This window comes from Trachinotus anak, unplaced genomic scaffold, assembly GCF_046630095.1.
Source record: "Trachinotus anak isolate AG129_WGS33_773 ecotype Australia unplaced genomic scaffold, CSIRO_AGI_Tana_v1 ptg000003l, whole genome shotgun sequence".
In the NCBI taxonomy this organism is placed as follows: Eukaryota; Metazoa; Chordata; class Actinopteri; order Carangiformes; family Carangidae; genus Trachinotus; species Trachinotus anak.
Window position 1 is genome coordinate 19,947,518 of NW_027273854.1, and position 25,901 is coordinate 19,973,418.

Sequence of the window (25,901 nt, forward strand, 5' to 3'; positions counted from 1 at the left end):
ATCTCACAAATGAAAACCATGGAGTGTCCCAAATCTTTAAAAGGGAGTGCATTGGTTTAAAACTTCTCTTCTTTCTAATTTTGTGCAGGAGCAGAGTGAGTCCCTACCCAGGGTCACTCATTCCGCTCCCCCAAACATTTGGTCTCTCGGGATCCTGTCGTGGTGCTCAGAGGAGATCCTCACCCTGTTGCTCCTTCCCACCTGCCTCACCCGGAGAGCCAGGCCGCCGCTGCTTTGACCTTTTCATGTGTGGCTCCGGCTCCTTCGTCCGAATGGGCACAGAGGCGATGCTTCTTTGTGGCTGTGTCCTAGGCCTGCCGCCTACAGCCATCCGGATCACAGCCACGGGGGGGATCTGCATGTGCTTCCTTACCAGCAAGTTTCTGGAGGTCCATATGGCGTCTTTGATGGCGGCTAGGGTGAGCCACATCTGGGCAAAGTCATCTTTCTTCAGTGTTTTTTGGCTCACCCCATAGAGCACCAGTTGTGCTGTAAGGACCTCCCTTGCTGGCAAGTACGGGAATTGCAAGGAGCCGGCCATTGCCCACTGGTCTACGGCAGCGCTGCACTCCCAGAGCAAATGCCTCACCGACTCTGGCGCGCCACAACCGGGTCGGGGGCAGGTTGAGCGTGTTGACATGCCCCGGGAGTGCATGACGGACCTGACTGGGAGAATCTCATGAGCCACCATCCATGACAGGTCCCGGAGTCTGTTTGGAAGAGCGGAATGGTTCACGTTGCGCCAAACTGTTGAGGGCTCGCCAAATGCGAGCCCGCGCACTGGACTCACTGGCTCCTGCTCCTGCACAACAGAGATCAGAGAACGGTGGTTGGTTAAAATATGCAGCTCCTCCTGCTCCAGTTTAAAATGCTTTAAAAACGTCGGGATAAAAGCATAGGCTGGTGGCAGGCTAAAAGACACGGGTACTTTAAGATCTGTAGGTAAAATCTTCAATCGTCTGAGGTACGATCCCATCCAGAAACGTGTCATGGCTGTAGTTTTGGGGTTTCCGGATGGGTCTGTGGCTTGTTTGAGGTGTAGTGCGGTGTATCGGCTTCCTAAAAACAAGTACAGGTCAGGCACTCCTTTTCCTCCTTTCTCTTTTGGCCTTTTCATGACCTCCCTCCTCAGTCTCTCCCACTTGGAGCCCCACAGGAAATAAAAGATGGCTCGCTCCAGATCTAAAAGCACTCTCCTAGGTGGGATAAAAACAGAACTGATGAGTAAAAGCAAAGGTAAAATCACCGCTTTGATGATTAAAACCTTTCCTTCAATAGTCAGTCCTCTAAGTCCCCAATATCCTAGTCTTTGTTTTACTTTCCCTACCACGTCTGGCCAATTTGTTGTTCCTTCTCCCTCCCTGTCAAATTTGATCCCCAGTATTTTTTGGTCAGTCTGGGTCACAGTCAAAGGGAGTCCTGTCATCTCAGTCGCTGTCCACGGTCCATAAAATTGGGCTTGGGTCTTGTTTTTGTTCAACTTTGACCCAGAAGCCTGTCCAAACCAGTCAGTCAAGTCCAGCGTCCTGTTGACGGATAAAAGGTCGGTGCATAAAATGTTCACGTCGTCCATGTATAAAATACACTTGGTGTCCAGTCCCCCGCTCCCCGGTACTCCCAACCCATTGATTCGTTGATCCCTTCTCAAGATCTGTGCCAGCGGTTCTATACATGTTATGTATAGGAGGGCAGATAACGGACAACCCTGACGGACACCGCAGTTAATATCGACTGCTTTTGTCAAATGCCCGTTAATCACAAATTTGCTGGTAATGTCCCGATACAGCAATCCCACCCAAGCTAGAAACCTTTCTGGGAACCCCATTTTTTGCAGTACCTTGAAAAGGTACTGGTGCGAGACCCGATCGAAGGCTTTCTCAAAATCTAAATTTAGGACTACTAGCCGGATGTTTCTGTCTCTCGCGTAACAGATGGTGTCTCGGATCAGTACCAGGCTGTCGGTGATCTTCCTCCCTGGGATGGCACAGCCTTGATCCGGGTGAATCACCCCCTTTAAAAACAAGGACATACGTGAGGCTAAAAGTTTGCTAAAAAGTTTACAATCAAGGTTTAAAAGTGCGATAGGTCTCCAGTTCATCAGGTCGGTCTTGTCTTTGTTTTTGTGCAGTAGAGTCACTATCCCTACTCTAAAACTGTCAGGAAGTCGGTCTAGGTGCTCAAAGTCTTTAAAAACATCGATCAAATCAGGTGCTAAAATGTCCCAAAAGGTCAAATAAAATTCCACGGGAAGTCCATCCTGTCCTGGGGACTTCCCTTTTTTAAAACTTGACAAACATTTATTTAACTCTAGAATGGTAAAATCTTGGGTTAAAAGCACACTGTCTTTTACTTTTTTATCGATGGATTTTAAAACTTCATTCATGGTGTCTATTCTAATGGGCTTTTCTTTATACAATTCTACGTAAAAATTTTCCACAATCTGTTTAATTTCTTCGATATTCTCTGTTATGCACCCGTTTTCCTTTTTTAGTTTTAAAATGGTCCCCCCTTTACTAACAATTTTCTTAAAAAAATACCTGGTGCACTTCTCACCCTCCTCTATTTCCCGTTCCCTGCTCCTTAAAATGACACCCTTGCTTTTAATTTCAGCTAAAACCGACATCTCTGATTTGATTTCTCTAATTTCTTCATTAAAATCCATTCCATTTTGGTTGAGGTTAAAATAGCGCTGTAGTCGCTTCTGCAGTCCCATCATGCGTCTGTTCTCCTTGCCCTTTCTTTTTTTGCCTGCCTGTCTGAAAAAAGTCTGGGTCTTTCCCTTCACCATCTCCCACCAGTGTGCTCGTGTATCGTACATGTCTTGAAGGGTCTGCCACTCTCGGTACTGCTCCCTGTACTGCTGAACTAGATGTTGATCTTCAAGCAGGGAGCAGTTGAGTTTCCACAGACCACTTCCAAAAGTCACACCTGAAGAGAGTGAAAGGGTGCAGGAGAGCATCAGGTGGTCAGAAAAGAAAACAGGGGTCAATCTAGCATCGGTCGGCGGGCAGTCCCGTGTGAAAATAAAATCTATGCGAGAGGCTCTGGTGCCATCACCACTGAACCAGGTGAAGCCCTCCTCTCTGGGATGCATGGTTTTAAAACAGTCTTGTAGTTTAAAATCCCTGCATATGCCCTGTAATAAAACCGATGTTTTGTCAATTTTAAAATCTTCCCCTGTTCTTTTTCTATCTTTTCGACTTAAAATACAGTTAAAATCACCTCCTAAAACTAATGGCACTCTCCCTAGCATGTGGGACTGCAGGTCTTCTAAAAGGTCATACCTGTCATTTTTGTCGTTAAAGCCATAAATATTGAGAAGGTTAAAATCCTGTCCCATAAAGGTCAAGTGTGCTAAAAGTGCCCTACCGTCTCTCACCACAGTGCTACCCTTCACCAGAACCTGAGGGTTTTTTATTAAAATGGCCACTCCATCGTTCTTATTTTGGTTTGATCCGCTCCATATCGATGTCTGTGGCCACATCTCCTCCCACTGTCGGTAGTGTTTTAAAAACGGTATGCCACATTCCTGCATTAAAAACACATCTGACTTTGTAGAATTAAGAAAGGATAAAACACTCTGGGCTCTAACTCTCGACTTCACACTTCTCACATTGATGGTTGAGAAGGTGAGTGTCATGAGTATGATTAAAAACAACAGGTATGAAATTTTAAAAACACTAAATAGAGGTTTAAGATGCTAAAATATCTTTTTTTTTTAAAAAAAAAAGGCAGTTAGACTATTTCTTGTGAACGGGGCTCCTCCTTCACTTCAACAGGTGATGAAGGAGGGAGTTGAGCTCCATTCCCCCGTCGGACTCTGGGGGTTGGCCTTTGACGCAAGGCTGCATTTAGCTTGGAGTCCTTAGGGGTTGATTGTAGAGCTACTGTCAGGAAAGAGACTTCATTTGGTGAATTGGAGGGGAAGACTCTGGGCTCCTCCACAGATGAACTGTCTGAGAGAGTCCCAACTCTTCCCCTCTTCTCTGAGGCTACAGGAGACTCAGAGGACAATTCCGATGCAAGTCTCTTTGTTTGCTGGGCATCGGGGAGGGGGGCATCCTCACTATTTTCAGGTGGTTGAAAATCTTCCATTTCTGAACTAGCTCCGCCCACTTCCTGCATCTCCCCATCCTCCTCTCCACTCTCCATTGATGGGGCTGTTGCAGGCCCCTCCCCCTCTCCCGCCTCACATGATCCCTCCTCTCCAATCACAGTATCTGGCGGGAGATTTGAATTTTCCTGCCCAGCCTCTTCAACCTGCTCTTTTTCTTTTTGTCCTCCATTTTGTTCATTGGCTTTTGCTGCCTTTAGTTTGTTGGCAAACGATTTGGGGCAAGCTCTGAAGAGATGATTTGTTTCTCCACAAAGGTTGCACTTCCTGCCATTGGTGCACTCCTCAAAAGTGTGCCCAATTTCTCTACACTTTCCGCAAAAGGTTTTTGTGCACGCTTCTACCAGGTGCCCATGCTCACCGCACTTGCGGCAGAGCTTGGGCTGACCTTGGTAGTGGATGTAGCCCCTGTTTTCACCCAGAACTATCATTGACGGCAGATGTTTCAGGCCTTGGAAGCCCTGGGGGTCCTGCCATTGTTGAATGGGGACCCTCCAAGCGCAATTCCAGATGCCGTCCTCATCTCTCACTTTGGTAGCCTGGCCTTTAACAGTGCAGTATCTCCCCAGCCATATACAAATGTCTTCTGCATTCACTGTCTCATTAAACATTCTGACAATGACTGTTTTCAATGCATTATCAGTCAGTTTTTCAACAACAAATGCAGAAAACTGGGGTTTCACAGACTCAAATCTTGTCCAAAATTCTCTCAAGATAGCCGCAGACTGGAAGCTTACATCAAAACCTTTATTTAATGGTAGGGTCAAAATACAATTCAAATCGTTTGCTGTGAATTTCAAAGCCTGTTGGATTAGCTTCCTGGAGAAATCTAGCCTTGACATCTCCAGGAGCTTTCCATCCTTTTCTTTAAACTTAAAACGGACGCTGTGGTGCCTCCGCATGTTGGCATGGGTGGCCGACATGGTGGAGGCACCACAAGCTAAAAGGATCTAAAATCAGTAAAAAACTTACAATGGACAAAAAAACAATGAACAATAAATAAGTAAATACAATTAAAAATATAAAAAGGAAAAAAATCTAAAAACGTACTTACCTTTTCAAGTTTTGGCCTGGACAAGGTGTTGAATCCGGCAGAGCGCAGGTAAGAGATTCTCTGGGCCAATGAATTCCTATTTGTTTAAGATATGCAACTACAGAAAAGTTGCACAACTTTAAACAAGGAATGTAGACAATTTCCTCCCAAGAGCTGGTTTAACTCAGAGCCACAACAGGCAAGAATTTAACCATCAAAAGGAGGCGACCGCAGTCTTAGCCAAAAGGCCGAGAAGCGATGGGCCCAAAGTGTCTGGCGTTCCAGCCAGGCTCTTGGCACAAATCTCGCTGGTCGCGGTTGGCTGCTTTTGACATGAGCGGAGCAATGGCTGCTTTTCACCACCTCCGCCCACCTCCCCATTCCTGACCTCGACAGCTGTTTGACTTTTCACAAACTCAAAGGGCTCAGCCATACGGCAGAGCCTGCCAAAAATAGCTTAAACTCATTGGTGTTCCTCTCCACGGAAGTCTTTAGTAAAAGGCGAAAGACTTGTGCGTGATGAAGAGAAACCAGAGTCAGTACAGGCCTCTCCTCAAGAGCGGCCGAGGACCCCATTGGTCCCAGTCACCGCCCTCACGGTAGCCTTCTCTTAGCTTGCCAAATCCCCGCCCCCTCCCCATGTTGTCACGGGCTCTAGCCAATCGGACTGTGGAGAAAAGTGTCTGGGCCTCAACATGCAATCCCCACAAATTTCTCAAGTTATCAGGCGCTTGCAGGCCCCCGGGGACCAAAATACAGGGAAAATGCGGGGTTGATTGGAGGCTAGCAGCCCTTCCAGGGCGCGTGAGGGATATCAGCTGTGGGGCAGGTTGACTCACCTTCCTCCAGCCACTGCCAGAGGGGCATTTGAAACTGTACGTTTGCGTCATTGTTTGCTTGCTTGCTTGCTTGCTTTTCCACACGGCCAGAGAAGGGTGCACCGTTCCCGGCGGCACTGCAATGCCAGGTCGATGCGTGGAGTGAACGGGGCAAGCCCCTTTTTCAGCTCCCAGTTCTAAAAATCCGTTTAATATGTTTGTCCTCGGGTAGAGGACATATCAGATATTAAACTGATAAGAACAGATTTTTTCTTTCGAAAAGATTTATTGACACTCATTTCAAGTTTTTTCAAAGAAGGTTTACATCTTGAGATACAAAGGGTACATTATAATCACAACACTATGATAAATAGTTGTAAAACCATTGTTTGTTTGTTTGTTTTTTTTTTTAAAACATTAAAAACAAATATTTCAAGGGGTTTTACATGTTGTCAAACATAAAATCCATCTCACAAATGAAAACCATGGAGTGTCCCAAATCTTTAAAAGGGAGTGCATTGGTTTAAAACTTCTCTTCTTTCTAATTTTGTGCAGGAGCAGAGTGAGTCCCTACCCAGGGTCACTCATTCCGCTCCCCCAAACATTTGGTCTCTCGGGATCCTGTCGTGGTGCTCAGAGGAGATCCTCACCCTGTTGCTCCTTCCCACCTGCCTCACCCGGAGAGCCAGGCCGCCGCTGCTTTGACCTTTTCATGTGTGGCTCCGGCTCCTTCGTCCGAATGGGCACAGAGGCGATGCTTCTTTGTGGCTGTGTCCTAGGCCTGCCGCCTACAGCCATCCGGATCACAGCCACGGGGGGGATCTGCATGTGCTTCCTTACCAGCAAGTTTCTGGAGGTCCATATGGCGTCTTTGATGGCGGCTAGGGTGAGCCACATCTGGGCAAAGTCATCTTTCTTCAGTGTTTTTTGGCTCACCCCATAGAGCACCAGTTGTGCTGTAAGGACCTCCCTTGCTGGCAAGTACGGGAATTGCAAGGAGCCGGCCATTGCCCACTGGTCTACGGCAGCGCTGCACTCCCAGAGCAAATGCCTCACCGACTCTGGCGCGCCACAACCGGGTCGGGGGCAGGTTGAGCGTGTTGACATGCCCCGGGAGTGCATGACGGACCTGACTGGGAGAATCTCATGAGCCACCATCCATGACAGGTCCCGGAGTCTGTTTGGAAGAGCAGAATGGTTCACGTTGCGCCAAACTGTTGAGGGCTCGCCAAATGCGAGCCCGCGCACTGGACTCACTGGCTCCTGCTCCTGCACAACAGAGATCAGAGAACGGTGGTTGGTTAAAATATGCAGCTCCTCCTGCTCCAGTTTAAAATGCTTTAAAAACGTCGGGATAAAAGCATAGGCTGGTGGCAGGCTAAAAGACACGGGTACTTTAAGATCTGTAGGTAAAATCTTCAATCGTCTGAGGTACGATCCCATCCAGAAACGTGTCATGGCTGTAGTTTTGGGGTTTCCGGATGGGTCTGTGGCTTGTTTGAGGTGTAGTGCGGTGTATCGGCTTCCTAAAAACAAGTACAGGTCAGGCACTCCTTTTCCTCCTTTCTCTTTTGGCCTTTTCATGACCTCCCTCCTCAGTCTCTCCCACTTGGAGCCCCACAGGAAATAAAAGATGGCTCGCTCCAGATCTAAAAGCACTCTCCTAGGTGGGATAAAAACAGAACTGATGAGTAAAAGCAAAGGTAAAATCACCGCTTTGATGATTAAAACCTTTCCTTCAATAGTCAGTCCTCTAAGTCCCCAATATCCTAGTCTTTGTTTTACTTTCCCTACCACGTCTGGCCAATTTGTTGTTCCTTCTCCCTCCCTGTCAAATTTGATCCCCAGTATTTTTTGGTCAGTCTGGGTCACAGTCAAAGGGAGTCCTGTCATCTCAGTCGCTGTCCACGGTCCATAAAATTGGGCTTGGGTCTTGTTTTTGTTCAACTTTGACCCAGAAGCCTGTCCAAACCAGTCAGTCAAGTCCAGCGTCCTGTTGACGGATAAAAGGTCGGTGCATAAAATGTTCACGTCGTCCATGTATAAAATACACTTGGTGTCCAGTCCCCCGCTCCCCGGTACTCCCAACCCATTGATTCGTTGATCCCTTCTCAAGATCTGTGCCAGCGGTTCTATACATGTTATGTATAGGAGGGCAGATAACGGACAACCCTGACGGACACCGCAGTTAATATCGACTGCTTTTGTCAAATGCCCGTTAATCACAAATTTGCTGGTAATGTCCCGATACAGCAATCCCACCCAAGCTAGAAACCTTTCTGGGAACCCCATTTTTTGCAGTACCTTGAAAAGGTACTGGTGCGAGACCCGATCGAAGGCTTTCTCAAAATCTAAATTTAGGACTACTAGCCGGATGTTTCTGTCTCTCGCGTAACAGATGGTGTCTCGGATCAGTACCAGGCTGTCGGTGATCTTCCTCCCTGGGATGGCACAGCCTTGATCCGGGTGAATCACCCCCTTTAAAAACAAGGACATACGTGAGGCTAAAAGTTTGCTAAAAAGTTTACAATCAAGGTTTAAAAGTGCGATAGGTCTCCAGTTCATCAGGTCGGTCTTGTCTTTGTTTTTGTGCAGTAGAGTCACTATCCCTACTCTAAAACTGTCAGGAAGTCGGTCTAGGTGCTCAAAGTCTTTAAAAACATCGATCAAATCAGGTGCTAAAATGTCCCAAAAGGTCAAATAAAATTCCAAGGGAAGTCCATCCTGTCCTGGGGACTTCCCTTTTTTAAAACTTGACAAACATTTATTTAACTCTAGAATGGTAAAATCTTGGGTTAAAAGCACACTGTCTTTTACTTTTTTATCGATGGATTTTAAAACTTCATTCATGGTGTCTATTCTAATGGGCTTTTCTTTATACAATTCTACGTAAAAATTTTCCACAATCTGTTTAATTTCTTCGATATTCTCTGTTATGCACCCGTTTTCCTTTTTTAGTTTTAAAATGGTCCCCCCTTTACTAACAATTTTCTTAAAAAAATACCTGGTGCACTTCTCACCCTCCTCTATTTCCCGTTCCCTGCTCCTTAAAATGACACCCTTGCTTTTAATTTCAGCTAAAACCGACATCTCTGATTTGATTTCTGTAATTTCTTCATTAAAATCCATTCCATTTTGGTTGAGGTTAAAATAGCGCTGTAGTCGCTTCTGCAGTCCCATCATGCGTCTGTTCTCCTTGCCCTTTCTTTTTTTGCCTGCCTGTCTGAAAAAAGTCTGGGTCTTTCCCTTCACCATCTCCCACCAGTGTGCTCGTGTATCGTACATGTCTTGAAGGGTCTGCCACTCTCGGTACTGCTCCCTGTACTGCTGAACTAGATGTTGATCTTCAAGCAGGGAGCAGTTGAGTTTCCACAGACCACTTCCAAAAGTCACACCTGAAGAGAGTGAAAGGGTGCAGGAGAGCATCAGGTGGTCAGAAAAGAAAACAGGGGTCAATCTAGCATCGGTCGGCGGGCAGTCCCGTGTGAAAATAAAATCTATGCGAGAGGCTCTGGTGCCATCACCACTGAACCAGGTGAAGCCCTCCTCTCTGGGATGCATGGTTTTAAAACAGTCTTGTAGTTTAAAATCCCTGCATATGCCCTGTAATAAAACCGATGTTTTGTCAATTTTAAAATCTTCCCCTGTTCTTTTTCTATCTTTTCGACTTAAAATACAGTTAAAATCACCTCCTAAAACTAATGGCACTCTCCCTAGCATGTGGGACTGCAGGTCTTCTAAAAGGTCATACCTGTCATTTTTGTCGTTAAAGCCATAAATATTGAGAAGGTTAAAATCCTGTCCCATAAAGGTCAAGTGTGCTAAAAGTGCCCTACCGTCTCTCACCACAGTGCTACCCTTCACCAGAACCTGAGGGTTTTTTATTAAAATGGCCACTCCATCGTTCTTATTTTGGTTTGATCCGCTCCATATCGATGTCTGTGGCCACATCTCCTCCCACTGTCGGTAGTGTTTTAAAAACGGTATGCCACATTCCTGCATTAAAAACACATCTGACTTTGTAGATTTAAGAAAGGATAAAACACTCTGGGCTCTAACTCTCGACTTCACACTTCTCACATTGATGGTTGAGAAGGTGAGTGTCATGAGTATGATTAAAAACAACAGGTATGAAATTTTAAAAACACTAAATAGAGGTTTAAGATGCTAAAATATCTTTTTTTTTTTAAAAAAAAGGCAGTTAGACTATTTCTTGTGAACGGGGCTCCTCCTTCACTTCAACAGGTGATGAAGGAGGGAGTTGAGCTCCATTCCCCCGTCGGACTCTGGGGGTTGGCCTTTGACGCAAGGCTGCATTTAGCTTGGAGTCCTTAGGGGTTGATTGTAGAGCTACTGTCAGAAAAGAGACTTCATTTGGTGAATTGGAGGGGAAGACTCTGGGCTCCTCCACAGATGAACTGTCTGAGAGAGTCCCAACTCTTCCCCTCTTCTCTGAGGCTACAGGAGACTCAGAGGACAATTCCGATGCAAGTCTCTTTGTTTGCTGGGCATCGGGGAGGGGGGCATCCTCACTATTTTCAGGTGGTTGAAAATCTTCCATTTCTGAACTAGCTCCGCCCACTTCCTGCATCTCCCCATCCTCCTCTCCACTCTCCATTGATGGGGCTGTTGCAGGCCCCTCCCCCTCTCCCGCCTCACATGATCCCTCCTCTCCAATCACAGTATCTGGCGGGAGATTTGAATTTTCCTGCCCAGCCTCTTCAACCTGCTCTTTTTCTTTTTGTCCTCCATTTTGTTCATTGGCTTTTGCTGCCTTTAGTTTGTTGGCAAACGATTTGGGGCAAGCTCTGAAGAGATGATTTGTTTCTCCACAAAGGTTGCACTTCCTGCCATTGGTGCACTCCTCAAAAGTGTGCCCAATTTCTCTACACTTTCCGCAAAAGGTTTTTGTGCACGCTTCTACCAGGTGCCCATGCTCACCACACTTGCGGCAGAGCTTGGGCTGACCTTGGTAGTGGATGTAGCCCCTGTTTTCACCCAGAACTATCATTGACGGCAGATGTTTCAGGCCTTGGAAGCCCTGGGGGTCCTGCCATTGTTGAATGGGGACCCTCCAAGCGCAATTCCAGATGCCGTCCTCATCTCTCACTTTGGTAGCCTGGCCTTTAACAGTGCAGTATCTCCCCAGCCATATACAAATGTCTTCTGCATTCACTGTCTCATTAAACATTCTGACAATGACTGTTTTCAATGCATTATCAGTCAGTTTTTCAACAACAAATGCAGAAAACTGGGGTTTCACAGACTCAAATCTTGTCCAAAATTCTCTCAAGATAGCCGCAGACTGGAAGCTTACATCAAAACCTTTGTTTAATGGTAGGGTCAAAATACAATTCAAATCGTTTGCTGTGAATTTCAAAGCCTGTTGGATTAGCTTCCTGGAGAAATCTAGCCTTGACATCTCCAGGAGCTTTCCATCCTTTTCTTTAAACTTAAAACGGACGCTGTGGTGCCTCCGCATGTTGGCATGGGTGGCCGACATGGTGGAGGCACCACAAGCTAAAAGGATCTAAAATCAGTAAAAAACTTACAATGGACAAAAAAACAATGAACAATAAATAAGTAAATACAATTAAAAATATAAAAAAGGAAAAAAATCTAAAAACGTACTTACCTTTTCAAGTTTTGGCCTGGACAAGGTGTTGAATCCGGCAGAGCTCAGGTAAGAGATTCTCTGGGCCAATGAATTCCTATTTGTTTAAGATATGCAACTACAGAAAAGTTGCACAACTTTAAACAAGGAATGTAGACAATTTCCTCCCAAGAGCTGGTTTAACTCAGAGCCACAACAGGCAAGAATTTAACCATCAAAAGGAGGCGACCGCAGTCTTAGCCAAAAGGCCGAGAAGCGATGGGCCCAAAGTGTCTGGCGTTCCAGCCAGGCTCTTGGCACAAATCTCGCTGGTCGCGGTTGGCTGCTTTTGACTTGAGCGGAGCAATGGCTGCTTTTCACCACCTCCGCCCACCTCCCCATTCCTGACCTCGACAGCTGTTTGACTTTTCACAAACTCAAAGGGCTCAGCCATACGGCAGAGCCTGCCAAAAATAGCTTAAACTCATTGGTGTTCCTCTCCACGGAAGTCTTTAGTAAAAGGCGAAAGACTTGTGCGTGATGAAGAGAAACCAGAGTCAGTACAGGCCTCTCCTCAAGAGCGGCCGAGGACCCCATTGGTCCCAGTCACCGCCCTCACGGTAGCCTTCTCTTAGCTTGCCAAATCCCCGCCCCCTCCCCATGTTGTCACGGGCTCTAGCCAATCGGGCTGTGGAGAAAAGTGTCTGGGCCTCAACATGCAATCCCCACAAATTTCTCAAGTTATCAGGCGCTTGCAGGCCCCCGGGGACCAAAATACAGGGAAAATGCGGGGTTGATTGGAGGCTAGCAGCCCTTCCAGGGCGCGTGAGGGATATCAGCTGTGGGGCAGGTTGACTCACCTTCCTCCAGCCACTGCCAGAGGGGCATTTGAAACTGTACGTTTGCGTCATTGTTTGCTTGCTTGCTTGCTTGCTTGCTTTTCCACACGGCCAGAGAAGGGTGCACCGTTCCCGGCGGCACTGCAATGCCAGGTCGATGCGTGGAGTGAACGGAGCAAGCCCCTTTTTCAGCTCCCAGTTCTAAAAATCCGTTTAATATGTTTGTCCTCGGGTAGAGGACATATCAGATATTAAACTGATAAGAACAGATTTTTTTTCTTTCGAAAAGATTTATTGACACTCATTTCAAGTTTTTTCAAAGAAGGTTTACATCTTGAGATACAAAGGGTACATTATAATCACAACACTATGATAAATAGTTGTAAAACCATTGTTTGTTTGTTTGTTTTTTTTTTTAAAACATTAAAAACAAATATTTCAAGGGGTTTTACATGTTGTCAAACATAAAATCCATCTCACAAATGAAAACCATGGAGTGTCCCAAATCTTTAAAAAGGGAGTGCATTGGTTTAAAACTTCTCTTCTTTCTAATTTTGTGCAGGAGCAGAATGAGTCCCTACCCAGGGTCACTCATTCCGCTCCCCCAAACATTTGGTCTCTCGGGATCCTGTCGTGGTGCTCAGAGGAGATCCTCACCCTGTTGCTCCTTCCCACCTGCCTCACCCGGAGAGCCAGGCCGCCGCTGCTTTGACCTTTTCATGTGTGGCTCCGGCTCCTTCGTCCGAATGGGCACAGAGGCGATGCTTCTTTGTGGCTGTGTCCTAGGCCTGCCGCCTACAGCCATCCGGATCACAGCCACGGGGGGGATCTGCATGTGCTTCCTTACCAGCAAGTTTCTGGAGGTCCATATGGCGTCTTTGATGGCGGCTAGGGTGAGCCACATCTGGGCAAAGTCATCGTTCTTCAGTGTTTTTTGGCTCACCCCATACAGCACCAGTTGTGCTGTAAGGACCTCCCTTGCTGGCAAGTACGGGAATTGCAAGGAGCCGGCCATTGCCCACTGGTCTACGGCAGCGCTGCACTCCCAGAGCAAATGCCTCACCGACTCTGGCGCGCCACAACCGGGTCGGGGGCAGGTTGAGCGTGTTGACATGCCCCGGGAGTGCATGACGGACCTGACTGGGAGAATCTCATGAGCCACCATCCATGACAGGTCCCGGAGTCTGTTTGGAAGAGCGGAATGGTTCACGTTGCGCCAAACTGTTGAGGGCTCGCCAAATGCGAGCCCGCGCACTGGACTCACTGGCTCCTGCTCCTGCACAACAGAGATCAGAGAACGGTGGTTGGTTAAAATATGCAGCTCCTCCTGCTCCAGTTTAAAATGCTTTAAAAACGTCGGGATAAAAGCATAGGCTGGTGGCAGGCTAAAAGACACGGGTACTTTAAGATCTGTAGGTAAAATCTTCAATCGTCTGAGGTACGATCCCATCCAGAAACGTGTCATGGCTGTAGTTTTGGGGTTTCCGGATGGGTCTGTGGCTTGTTTGAGGTGTAGTGCGGTGTATCGGCTTCCTAAAAACAAGTACAGGTCAGGCACTCCTTTTCCTCCTTTCTCTTTTGGCCTTTTCATGACCTCCCTCCTCAGTCTCTCCCACTTGGAGCCCCACAGGAAATAAAAGATGGCTCGCTCCAGATCTAAAAGCACTCTCCTAGGTGGGATAAAAACAGAACTGATGAGTAAAAGCAAAGGTAAAATCACCGCTTTGATGATTAAAACCTTTCCTTCAATAGTCAGTCCTCTAAGTCCCCAATATCCTAGTCTTTGTTTTACTTTCCCTACCACGTCTGGCCAATTTGTTGTTCCTTCTCCCTCCCTGTCAAATTTGATCCCCAGTATTTTTTGGTCAGTCTGGGTCACAGTCAAAGGGAGTCCTGTCATCTCAGTCGCTGTCCACGGTCCATAAAATTGGGCTTGGGTCTTGTTTTTGTTCAACTTTGACCCAGAAGCCTGTCCAAACCAGTCAGTCAAGTCCAGCGTCCTGTTGACGGATAAAAGGTCGGTGCATAAAATGTTCACGTCGTCCATGTATAAAATACACTTGGTGTCCAGTCCCCCGCTCCCCGGTACTCCCAACCCATTGATTCGTTGATCCCTTCTCAAGATCTGTGCCAGCGGTTCTATACATGTTATGTATAGGAGGGCAGATAACGGACAACCCTGACGGACACCGCAGTTAATATCGACTGCTTTTGTCAAATGCCCGTTAATCACAAATTTGCTGGTAATGTCCCGATACAGCAATCCCACCCAAGCTAGAAACCTTTCTGGGAACCCCATTTTTTGCAGTACCTTGAAAAGGTACTGGTGCGAGACCCGATCGAAGGCTTTCTCAAAATCTAAATTTAGGACTACTAGCCGGATGTTTCTGTCTCTCGCGTAACAGATGGTGTCTCGGATCAGTACCAGGCTGTCGGTGATCTTCCTCCCTGGGATGGCACAGCCTTGATCCGGGTGAATCACCCCCTTTAAAAACAAGGACATACGTGAGGCTAAAAGTTTGCTAAAAAGTTTACAATCAAGGTTTAAAAGTGCGATAGGTCTCCAGTTCATCAGGTCGGTCTTGTCTTTGTTTTTGTGCAGTAGAGTCACTATCCCTACTCTAAAACTGTCAGGAAGTCGGTCTAGGTGCTCAAAGTCTTTAAAAACATCGATCAAATCAGGTGCTAAAATGTCCCAAAAGGTCAAATAAAATTCCAAGGGAAGTCCATCCTGTCCTGGGGACTTCCCTTTTTTAAAACTTGACAAACATTTATTTAACTCTAGAATGGTAAAATCTTGGGTTAAAAGCACACTGTCTTTTACTTTTTTATCGATGGATTTTAAAACTTCATTCATGGTGTCTATTCTAATGGGCTTTTCTTTATACAATTCTACGTAAAAATTTTCCACAATCTGTTTAATTTCTTCGATATTCTCTGTTATGCACCCGTTTTCCTTTTTTAGTTTTAAAATGGTCCCCCCTTTACTAACAATTTTCTTAAAAAAATACCTGGTGCACTTCTCACCCTCCTCTATTTCCCGTTCCCTGCTCCTTAAAATGACACCCTTGCTTTTAATTTCAGCTAAAACCGACATCTCTGATTTGATTTCTCTAATTTCTTCATTAAAATCCATTCCATTTTGGTTGAGGTTAAAATAGCGCTGTAGTCGCTTCTGCAGTCCCATCATGCGTCTGTTCTCCTTGCCCTTTCTTTTTTTGCCTGCCTGTCTGAAAAAAGTCTGGGTCTTTCCCTTCACCATCTCCCACCAGTGTGCTCGTGTATCGTACATGTCTTGAAGGGTCTGCCACTCTCGGTACTGCTCCCTGTACTGCTGAACTAGATGTTGATCTTCAAGCAGGGAGCAGTTGAGTTTCCACAGACCACTTCCAAAAGTCACACCTGAAGAGAGTGAAAGGGTGCAGGAGAGCATCAGGTGGTCAGAAAAGAAAACAGGGGTCAATCTAGCATCGGTCGGCGGGCAGTCCCGTGTGAAAATAAAATCTATGCGAGAGGCTCTGGTGCCATCACCACTGAACCAGGTGAAGCCCTCCTCTCTGGGATGCATGGTTTTAAAACAGTCTTGTAGTTTAAAATCCCTGCATATGCCCTGTAATAAAACCGATGTTTTGTCAATTTTAAAATCTTCCCCTGTTCTTTTTCTATCTTTTCGACTTAAAATACAGTTAAAATCACCTCCTAAAACTAATGGCACTCTCCCTAGCATGTGGGACTGCAGGTCTTCTAAAAGGTCATACCTGTCATTTTTGTCGTTAAAGCCATAAATATTGAGAAGGTTAAAATCCTGTCCCATAAAGGTCAAGTGTGCTAAAAGTGCCCTACCGTCTCTCACCACAGTGCTACCCTTCACCAGAACCTGAGGGTTTTTTATTAAAATGGCCACTCCATCGTTCTTATTTTGGTTTGATCCGCTCCATATCGATGTCTGTGGCCACATCTCCTCCCACTGTCGGTAGTGTTTTAAAAACGGTATGCCACATTCCTGCATTAAAAACACATCTGACTTTGTAGAATTAAGAAAGGATAAAACACTCTGGGCTCTAACTCTCGACTTCACACTTCTCACATTGATGGTTGAGAAGGTGAGTGTCATGAGTATGATTAAAAACAACAGGTATGAAATTTTAAAAACACTAAATAGAGGTTTAAGATGCTAAAATATCTTTTTTTTTTTAAAAAAAAGGCAGTTAGACTATTTCTTGTGAACGGGGCTCCTCCTTCACTTCAACAGGTGATGAAGGAGGGAGTTGAGCTCCATTCCCCCGTCGGACTCTGGGGGTTGGCCTTTGACGCAAGGCTGCATTTAGCTTGGAGTCCTTAGGGGTTGATTGTAGAGCTACTGTCAGGAAAGAGACTTCATTTGGTGAATTGGAGGGGAAGACTCTGGGCTCCTCCACAGATGAACTGTCTGAGAGAGTCCCAACTCTTCCCCTCTTCTCTGAGGCTACAGGAGACTCAGAGGACAATTCCGATGCAAGTCTCTTTGTTTGCTGGGCATCGGGGAGGGGGGCATCCTCACTATTTTCAGGTGGTTGAAAATCTTCCATTTCTGAACTAGCTCCGCCCACTTCCTGCATCTCCCCATCCTCCTCTCCACTCTCCATTGATGGGGCTGTTGCAGGCCCCTCCCCCTCTCCCGCCTCACATGATCCCTCCTCTCCAATCACAGTATCTGGCGGGAGATTTGAATTTTCCTGCCCAGCCTCTTCAACCTGCTCTTTTTCTTTTTGTCCTCCATTTTGTTCATTGGCTTTTGCTGCCTTTAGTTTGTTGGCAAACGATTTGGGGCAAGCTCTGAAGAGATGATTTGTTTCTCCACAAAGGTTGCACTTCCTGCCATTGGTGCACTCCTCAAAAGTGTGCCCAATTTCTCTACACTTTCCGCAAAAGGTTTTTGCGCACGCTTCTACCAGGTGCCCATGCTCACCGCACTTGCGGCAGAGCTTGGGCTGACCTTGGTAGTGGATGTAGCCCCTGTTTTCACCCAGAACTATCATTGACGGCAGATGTTTCAGGCCTTGGAAGCCCTGGGGGTCCTGCCATTGTTGAATGGGGACCCTCCAAGCGCAATTCCAGATGCCGTCCTCATCTCTCACTTTGGTAGCCTGGCCTTTAACAGTGCAGTATCTCCCCAGCCATATACAAATGTCTTCTGCATTCACTGTCTCATTAAACATTCTGACAATGACTGTTTTCAATGCATTATCAGTCAGTTTTTCAACAACAAATGCAGAAAACTGGGGTTTCACAGACTCAAATCTTGTCCAAAATTCTCTCAAGATAGCCGCAGACTGGAAGCTTACATCAAAACCTTTATTTAATGGTAGGGTCAAAATACAATTCAAATCGTTTGCTGTGAATTTCAAAGCCTGTTGGATTAGCTTCCTGGAGAAATCTAGCCTTGACATCTCCAGGAGCTTTCCATCCTTTTCTTTAAACTTAAAACGGACGCTGTGGTGCTTCCGCATGTTGGCATGGGTGGCCGACATGGTGGAGGCACCACAAGCTAAAAGGATCTAAAATCAGTAAAAAACTTACAATGGACAAAAAAACAATGAACAATAAATAAGTAAATACAATTAAAAATATAAAAAGGAAAAAAATCTAAAAACGTACTTACCTTTTCAAGTTTTGGCCTGGACAAGGTGTTGAATCCGGCAGAGCGCAGGTAAGAGATTCTCTGGGCCAATGAATTCCTATTTGTTTAAGATATGCAACCACAGAAAAGTTGCACAACTTTAAACAAGGAATGTAGACAATTTCCTCCCAAGAGCTGGTTTAACTCAGAGCCACAACAGGCAAGAATTTAACCATCAAAAGGAGGCGACCGCAGTCTTAGCCAAAAGGCCGAGAAGCGATGGGCCCAAAGTGTCTGGCGTTCCAGCCAGGCTCTTGGCACAAATCTCGCTGGTCGCGGTTGGCTGCTTTTGACATGAGCGGAGCAATGGCTGCTTTTCACCACCTCCGCCCACCTCCCCATTCCTGACCTCGACAGCTGTTTGACTTTTCACAAACTCAAAGGGCTCAGCCATACGGCAGAGCCTGCCAAAAATAGCTTAAACTCATTGGTGTTCCTCTCCACGGAAGTCTTTAGTAAAAGGCGAAAGACTTGTGCGTGATGAAGAGAAACCAGAGTCAGTACAGGCCTCTCCTCAAGAGCGGCCGAGGACCCCATTGGTCCCAGTCACCGCCCTCACGGTAGCCTTCTCTTAGCTTGCCAAATCCCCGCCCCCTCCCCATGTTGTCACGGGCTCTAGCCAATCGGGCTGTGGAGAAAAGTGTCTGGGCCTCAACATGCAATCCCCACAAATTTCTCAAGTTATCAGGCGCTTGCAGGCCCCCGGGGACCAAAATACAGGGAAAATGCGGGGTTGATTGGAGGCTAGCAGCCCTTCCAGGGCGCGTGAGGGATATCAGCTGTGGGGCAGGTTGACTCACCTTCCTCCAGCCACTGCCAGAGGGGCATTTGAAACTGTACGTTTGCGTCATTGTTTGCTTGCTTGCTTGCTTGCTTGCTTGCTTTTCCACACGGCCAGAGAAGGGTGCACCGTTCCCGGCGGCACTGCAATGCCAGGTCGATGCGTGGAGTGAACGGAGCAAGCCCCTTTTTCAGCTCCCAGTTCTAAAAATCCGTTTAATATGTTTGTCCTCGGGTAGAGGACATATCAGATATTAAACTGATAAGAACAGATTTTTTTTTTTTTTTTTCGAAAAGATTTATTGACACTCATTTCAAGTTTTTTTCAAAGAAGGTTTACATCTTGAGATACAAAGGGTACATTATAATCACAACAATATGATAAATAGTTGTAAAACCATTGTTTGTTTGTTTTTTTTTTTAAAACATTAAAAACAAATATTTCAAGGGGTTTTACATGTTGTCAAACATAAAATCCATCTCACAAATGAAAACCATGGAGTGTCCCAAATCTTTAAAAAGGGAGTGCATTGGTTTAAAACTTCTCTTCTTTCTAATTTTGTGCAGGAGCAGAATGAGTCCCTACCCAGGGTCACTCATTCCGCTCCCCCAAACATTTGGTCTCTCGGGATCCTGTCGTGGTGCTCAGAGGAGATCCTCACCCTGTTGCTCCTTCCCACCTGCCTCACCCGGAGAGCCAGGCCGCCGCTGCTTTGACCTTTTCATGTGTGGCTCCGGCTCCTTCGTCCGAATGGGCACAGAGGCGATGCTTCTTTGTGGCTGTGTCCTAGGCCTGCCGCCTACAGCCATCCGGATCACAGCCACGGGGGGGATCTGCATGTGCTTCCTTACCAGCAAGTTTCTGGAGGTCCATATGGCGTCTTTGATGGCGGCTAGGGTGAGCCACATCTGGGCAAAGTCATCGTTCTTCAGTGTTTTTTGGCTCACCCCATACAGCACCAGTTGTGCTGTAAGGACCTCCCTTGCTGGCAAGTACGGGAATTGCAAGGAGCCGGCCATTGCCCACTGGTCTACGGCAGCGCTGCACTCCCAGAGCAAATGCCTCACCGACTCTGGCGCGCCACAACCGGGTCGGGGGCAGGTTGAGCGTGTTGACATGCCCCGGGAGTGCATGACGGACCTGACTGGGAGAATCTCATGAGCCACCATCCATGACAGGTCCCGGAGTCTGTTTGGAAGAGCGGAATGGTTCACGTTGCGCCAAACTGTTGAGGGCTCGCCAAATGCGAGCCCGCGCACTGGACTCACTGGCTCCTGCTCCTGCACAACAGAGATCAGAGAACGGTGGTTGGTTAAAATATGCAGCTCCTCCTGCTCCAGTTTAAAATGCTTTAAAAACGTCGGGATAAAAGCATAGGCTGGTGGCAGGCTAAAAGACACGGGTACTTTAAGATCTGTAGGTAAAATCTTCAATCGTCTGAGGTACGATCCCATCCAGAAACGTGTCATGGCTGTAGTTTTGGGGTTTCCGGATGGGTCTGTGGCTTGTTTGAGGTGTAGTGCGGTGTATCGGCTTCCTAAAAACAAGTACAGGTCAGGCACTCCTTTTCCTCCTTTCTCTTTTGGCCTTTTCATGACCTCCCTCCTCAGTCTCTCCCACTTGGAGCCCCACAGGAAATAAAAGATGGCTCGCTCCAGATCTAAAAGCACTCTCCTAGGTGGGATAAAAACAGAACTGATGAGTAAAAGCAAAGGTAAAATCACCGCTTTGATGATTAAAACCTTTCCTTCAATAGTCAGTCCTCTAAGTCCCCAATATCCTAGTCTTTGTTTTACTTTCCCTACCACGTCTGGCCAATTTGTTGTTCCTTCTCCCTCCCTGTCAAATTTGATCCCCAGTATTTTTTGGTCAGTCTGGGTCACAGTCAAAGGGAGTCCTGTCATCTCAGTCGCTGTCCACGGTCCATAAAATTGGGCTTGGGTCTTGTTTTTGTTCAACTTTGACCCAGAAGCCTGTCCAAACCAGTCAGTCAAGTCCAGCGTCCTGTTGACGGATAAAAGGTCGGTGCATAAAATGTTCACGTCGTCCATGTATAAAATACACTTGGTGTCCAGTCCCCCGCTCCCCGGTACTCCCAACCCATTGATTCGTTGATCCCTTCTCAAGATCTGTGCCAGCGGTTCTATACATGTTATGTATAGGAGGGCAGATAACGGACAACCCTGACGGACACCGCAGTTAATATCGACTGCTTTTGTCAAATGCCCGTTAATCACAAATTTGCTGGTAATGTCCCGATACAGCAATCCCACCCAAGCTAGAAACCTTTCTGGGAACCCCATTTTTTGCAGTACCTTGAAAAGGTACTGGTGCGAGACCCGATCGAAGGCTTTCTCAAAATCTAAATTTAGGACTACTAGCCGGATGTTTCTGTCTCTCGCGTAACAGATGGTGTCTCGGATCAGTACCAGGCTGTCGGTGATCTTCCTCCCTGGGATGGCACAGCCTTGATCCGGGTGAATCACCCCCTTTAAAAACAAGGACATACGTGAGGCTAAAAGTTTGCTAAAAAGTTTACAATCAAGGTTTAAAAGTGCGATAGGTCTCCAGTTCATCAGGTCGGTCTTGTCTTTGTTTTTGTGCAGTAGAGTCACTATCCCTACTCTAAAACTGTCAGGAAGTCGGTCTAGGTGCTCAAAGTCTTTAAAAACATCGATCAAATCAGGTGCTAAAATGTCCCAAAAGGTCAAATAAAATTCCAAGGGAAGTCCATCCTGTCCTGGGGACTTCCCTTTTTTAAAACTTGACAAACATTTATTTAACTCTAGAATGGTAAAATCTTGGGTTAAAAGCACACTGTCTTTTACTTTTTTATCGATGGATTTTAAAACTTCATTCATGGTGTCTATTCTAATGGGCTTTTCTTTATACAATTCTACGTAAAAATTTTCCACAATCTGTTTAATTTCTTCGATATTCTCTGTTATGCACCCGTTTTCCTTTTTTAGTTTTAAAATGGTCCCCCCTTTACTAACAATTTTCTTAAAAAAATACCTGGTGCACTTCTCACCCTCCTCTATTTCCCGTTCCCTGCTCCTTAAAATGACACCCTTGCTTTTAATTTCAGCTAAAACCGACATCTCTGATTTGATTTCTCTAATTTCTTCATTAAAATCCATTCCATTTTGGTTGAGGTTAAAATAGCGCTGTAGTCGCTTCTGCAGTCCCATCATGCGTCTGTTCTCCTTGCCCTTTCTTTTTTTGCCTGCCTGTCTGAAAAAAGTCTGGGTCTTTCCCTTCACCATCTCCCACCAGTGTGCTCGTGTATCGTACATGTCTTGAAGGGTCTGCCACTCTCGGTACTGCTCCCTGTACTGCTGAACTAGATGTTGATCTTCAAGCAGGGAGCAGTTGAGTTTCCACAGACCACTTCCAAAAGTCACACCTGAAGAGAGTGAAAGGGTGCAGGAGAGCATCAGGTGGTCAGAAAAGAAAACAGGGGTCAATCTAGCATCGGTCGGCGGGCAGTCCCGTGTGAAAATAAAATCTATGCGAGAGGCTCTGGTGCCATCACCACTGAACCAGGTGAAGCCCTCCTCTCTGGGATGCATGGTTTTAAAACAGTCTTGTAGTTTAAAATCCCTGCATATGCCCTGTAATAAAACCGATGTTTTGTCAATTTTAAAATCTTCCCCTGTTCTTTTTCTATCTTTTCGACTTAAAATACAGTTAAAATCACCTCCTAAAACTAATGGCACTCTCCCTAGCATGTGGGACTGCAGGTCTTCTAAAAGGTCATACCTGTCATTTTTGTCGTTAAAGCCATAAATATTGAGAAGGTTAAAATCCTGTCCCATAAAGGTCAAGTGTGCTAAAAGTGCCCTACCGTCTCTCACCACAGTGCTACCCTTCACCAGAACCTGAGGGTTTTTTATTAAAATGGCCACTCCATCGTTCTTATTTTGGTTTGATCCGCTCCATATCGATGTCTGTGGCCACATCTCCTCCCACTGTCGGTAGTGTTTTAAAAACGGTATGCCACATTCCTGCATTAAAAACACATCTGACTTTGTAGATTTAAGAAAGGATAAAACACTCTGGGCTCTAACTCTCGACTTCACACTTCTCACATTGATGGTTGAGAAGGTGAGTGTCATGAGTATGATTAAAAACAACAGGTATGAAATTTTAAAAACACTAAATAGAGGTTTAAGATGCTAAAATATCTTTTTTTTTTCAAAAAAAAGGCAGTTAGACTATTTCTTGTGAACGGGGCTCCTCCTTCACTTCAACAGGTGATGAAGGAGGGAGTTGAGCTCCATTCCCCCGTCGGACTCTGGGGGTTGGCCTTTGACGCAAGGCTGCATTTAGCTTGGAGTCCTTAGGGGTTGATTGTAGAGCTACTGTCAGAAAAGAGACTTCATTTGGTGAATTGGAGGGGAAGACTCTGGGCTCCTCCACAGATGAACTGTCTGAGAGAGTCCCAACTCTTCCCCTCTTCTCTGAGGCTACAGGAGACTCAGAGGACAATTCCGATGCAAGTCTCTTTGTTTGCTGGGCATCGGGGAGGGGGGCATCCTCACTATTTTCAGGTGGTTGAAAATCTTCCATTTCTGAACTAGCTCCGCCCACTTCCTGCATCTCCCCATCCTCCTCTCCACTCTCCATTGATGGGGCTGTTGCAGGCCCCTCCCCCTCTCCCGCCTCACATGATCCCTCCTCTCCAATCACAGTATCTGGCGGGAGATTTGAATTTTCCTGCCCAGCCTCTTCAACCTGCTCTTTTTCTTTTTGTCCTCCATTTTGTTCATTGGCTTTTGCTGCCTTTAGTTTGTTGGCAAACGATTTGGGGCAAGCTCTGAAGAGATGATTTGTTTCTCCACAAAGGTTGCACTTCCTGCCATTGGTGCACTCCTCAAAAGTGTGCCCAATTTCTCTACACTTTCCGCAAAAGGTTTTTGTGCACGCTTCTACCAGGTGCCCATGCTCACCACACTTGCGGCAGAGCTTGGGCTGACCTTGGTAGTGGATGTAGCCCCTGTTTTCACCCAGAACTATCATTGACGGCAGATGTTTCAGGCCTTGGAAGCCCTGGGGGTCCTGCCATTGTTGAATGGGGACCCTCCAAGCGCAATTCCAGATGCCGTCCTCATCTCTCACTTTGGTAGCCTGGCCTTTAACAGTGCAGTATCTCCCCAGCCATATACAAATGTCTTCTGCATTCACTGTCTCATTAAACATTCTGACAATGACTGTTTTCAATGCATTATCAGTCAGTTTTTCAACAACAAATGCAGAAAACTGGGGTTTCACAGACTCAAATCTTGTCCAAAATTCTCTCAAGATAGCCGCAGACTGGAAGCTTACATCAAAACCTTTGTTTAATGGTAGGGTCAAAATACAATTCAAATCGTTTGCTGTGAATTTCAAAGCCTGTTGGATTAGCTTCCTGGAGAAATCTAGCCTTGACATCTCCAGGAGCTTTCCATCCTTTTCTTTAAACTTAAAACGGACGCTGTGGTGCCTCCGCATGTTGGCATGGGTGGCCGACATGGTGGAGGCACCACAAGCTAAAAGGATCTAAAATCAGTAAAAAACTTACAATGGACAAAAAAACAATGAACAATAAATAAGTAAATACAATTAAAAATATAAAAAAGGAAAAAAATCTAAAAACGTACTTACCTTTTCAAGTTTTGGCCTGGACAAGGTGTTGAATCCGGCAGAGCTCAGGTAAGAGATTCTCTGGGCCAATGAATTCCTATTTGTTTAAGATATGCAACTACAGAAAAGTTGCACAACTTTAAACAAGGAATGTAGACAATTTCCTCCCAAGAGCTGGTTTAACTCAGAGCCACAACAGGCAAGAATTTAACCATCAAAAAGAGGCGACCGCAGTCTTAGCCAAAAGGCCGAGAAGCGATGGGCCCAAAGTGTCTGGCGTTCCAGCCAGGCTCTTGGCACAAATCTCGCTGGTCGCGGTTGGCTGCTTTTGACATGAGCGGAGCAATGGCTGCTTTTCACCACCTCCGCCCACCTCCCCATTCCTGACCTCGACAGCTGTTTGACTTTTCACAAACTCAAAGGGCTCAGCCATACGGCAGAGCCTGCCAAAAATAGCTTAAACTCATTGGTGTTCCTCTCCACGGAAGTCTTTAGTAAAAGGCGAAAGACTTGTGCGTGATGAAGAAAAACCAGAGTCAGTACAGGCCTCTCCTCAAGAGCGGCCGAGGACCCCATTGGTCCCAGTCACCGCCCTCACGGTAGCCTTCTCTTAGCTTGCCAAATCCCCGCCCCCTCCCCATGTTGTCACGGGCTCTAGCCAATCGGGCTGTGGAGAAAAGTGTCTGGGCCTCAACATGCAATCCCCACAAATTTCTCAAGTTATCAGGCGCTTGCAGGCCCCCGGGGACCAAAATACAGGGAAAATGCGGGGTTGATTGGAGGCTAGCAGCCCTTCCAGGGCGCGTGAGGGATATCAGCTGTGGGGCAGGTTGACTCACCTTCCTCCAGCCACTGCCAGAGGGGCATTTGAAACTGTACGTTTGCGTCATTGTTTGCTTGCTTGCTTGCTTGCTTTTCCACATGGCCAGAGAAGGGTGCACCGTTCCCGGCGGCACTGCAATGCCAGGTCGATGCGTGGAGTGAACGGAGCAAGCCCCTTTTTCAGCTCCCAGTTCTAAAAATCCGTTTAATATGTTTGTCCTTGGGTAGAGGACATATCAGATATTAAACTGATAAGAACAGATACTACACTTGATCTTAGCCAAAAGGCCGAGAAGCGATGGGCCCAAAGTGTCTGGCGTTCCAGCCAGGCTCTTGGCACAAATCTCGCTGGTCGCGGTTGGCTGCTTTTGACATGAGCGGAGCAATGGCTGCTTTTCACCACCTCCGCCCACCTCCCCATTCCTGACCTCGACAGCTGTTTGACTTTTCACAAACTCAATGGGCTCAGCCATACGGCAGAGCCTGCCAAAAATAGCTTAAACTCATTGGTGTTCCTCTCCACGGAAGTCTTTAGTAAAAGGCGAAAGACTTGTGCGTGATGAAGAGAAACCAGAGTCAGTACAGGCCTCTCCTCAAGAGCGGCCGAGGACCCCATT

At 46.4% G+C, this 25,901-nt stretch overlaps 7 non-coding genes and 2 pseudogenes across 7 annotated transcripts; all 9 read right to left on the reverse strand.

Moving 5' to 3' along the window:
• Positions 1 to 5,571: 5,571 nt before the first annotated feature.
• Positions 5,572 to 5,686, reverse strand: LOC139618917 (U5 spliceosomal RNA). Its single transcript, XR_011689922.1, has one exon. It is a non-coding gene; the product is annotated as a U5 spliceosomal RNA (small nuclear RNA).
• A 391-nt stretch (positions 5,687 to 6,077) lies between these two features.
• On the reverse strand, positions 6,078 to 6,252 carry LOC139619688 (U2 spliceosomal RNA; annotated as a pseudogene).
• A 5,751-nt stretch (positions 6,253 to 12,003) lies between these two features.
• LOC139618919 (U5 spliceosomal RNA) lies at positions 12,004 to 12,118 on the reverse strand. Its single transcript, XR_011689924.1, has one exon. It is a non-coding gene; the product is annotated as a U5 spliceosomal RNA (small nuclear RNA).
• A 395-nt stretch (positions 12,119 to 12,513) lies between these two features.
• Positions 12,514 to 12,690, reverse strand: LOC139619756 (U2 spliceosomal RNA; annotated as a pseudogene).
• Positions 12,691 to 18,441: 5,751 nt separating this feature from the next.
• LOC139618920 (U5 spliceosomal RNA) lies at positions 18,442 to 18,556 on the reverse strand. Its single transcript, XR_011689925.1, has one exon. It is a non-coding gene; the product is annotated as a U5 spliceosomal RNA (small nuclear RNA).
• Positions 18,557 to 18,955: 399 nt separating this feature from the next.
• On the reverse strand, positions 18,956 to 19,137 carry LOC139619662 (U2 spliceosomal RNA). Its single transcript, XR_011690644.1, has one exon. It is a non-coding gene; the product is annotated as a U2 spliceosomal RNA (small nuclear RNA).
• A 5,749-nt stretch (positions 19,138 to 24,886) lies between these two features.
• LOC139619318 (U5 spliceosomal RNA) lies at positions 24,887 to 25,001 on the reverse strand. The gene has a single exon (XR_011690318.1). It is a non-coding gene; the product is annotated as a U5 spliceosomal RNA (small nuclear RNA).
• A 391-nt stretch (positions 25,002 to 25,392) lies between these two features.
• LOC139619617 (U2 spliceosomal RNA) lies at positions 25,393 to 25,584 on the reverse strand. Its single transcript, XR_011690609.1, has one exon. It is a non-coding gene; the product is annotated as a U2 spliceosomal RNA (small nuclear RNA).
• Positions 25,585 to 25,748: 164 nt separating this feature from the next.
• Positions 25,749 to 25,863, reverse strand: LOC139618921 (U5 spliceosomal RNA). Its single transcript, XR_011689926.1, has one exon. It is a non-coding gene; the product is annotated as a U5 spliceosomal RNA (small nuclear RNA).
• Positions 25,864 to 25,901: the final 38 nt, after the last annotated feature.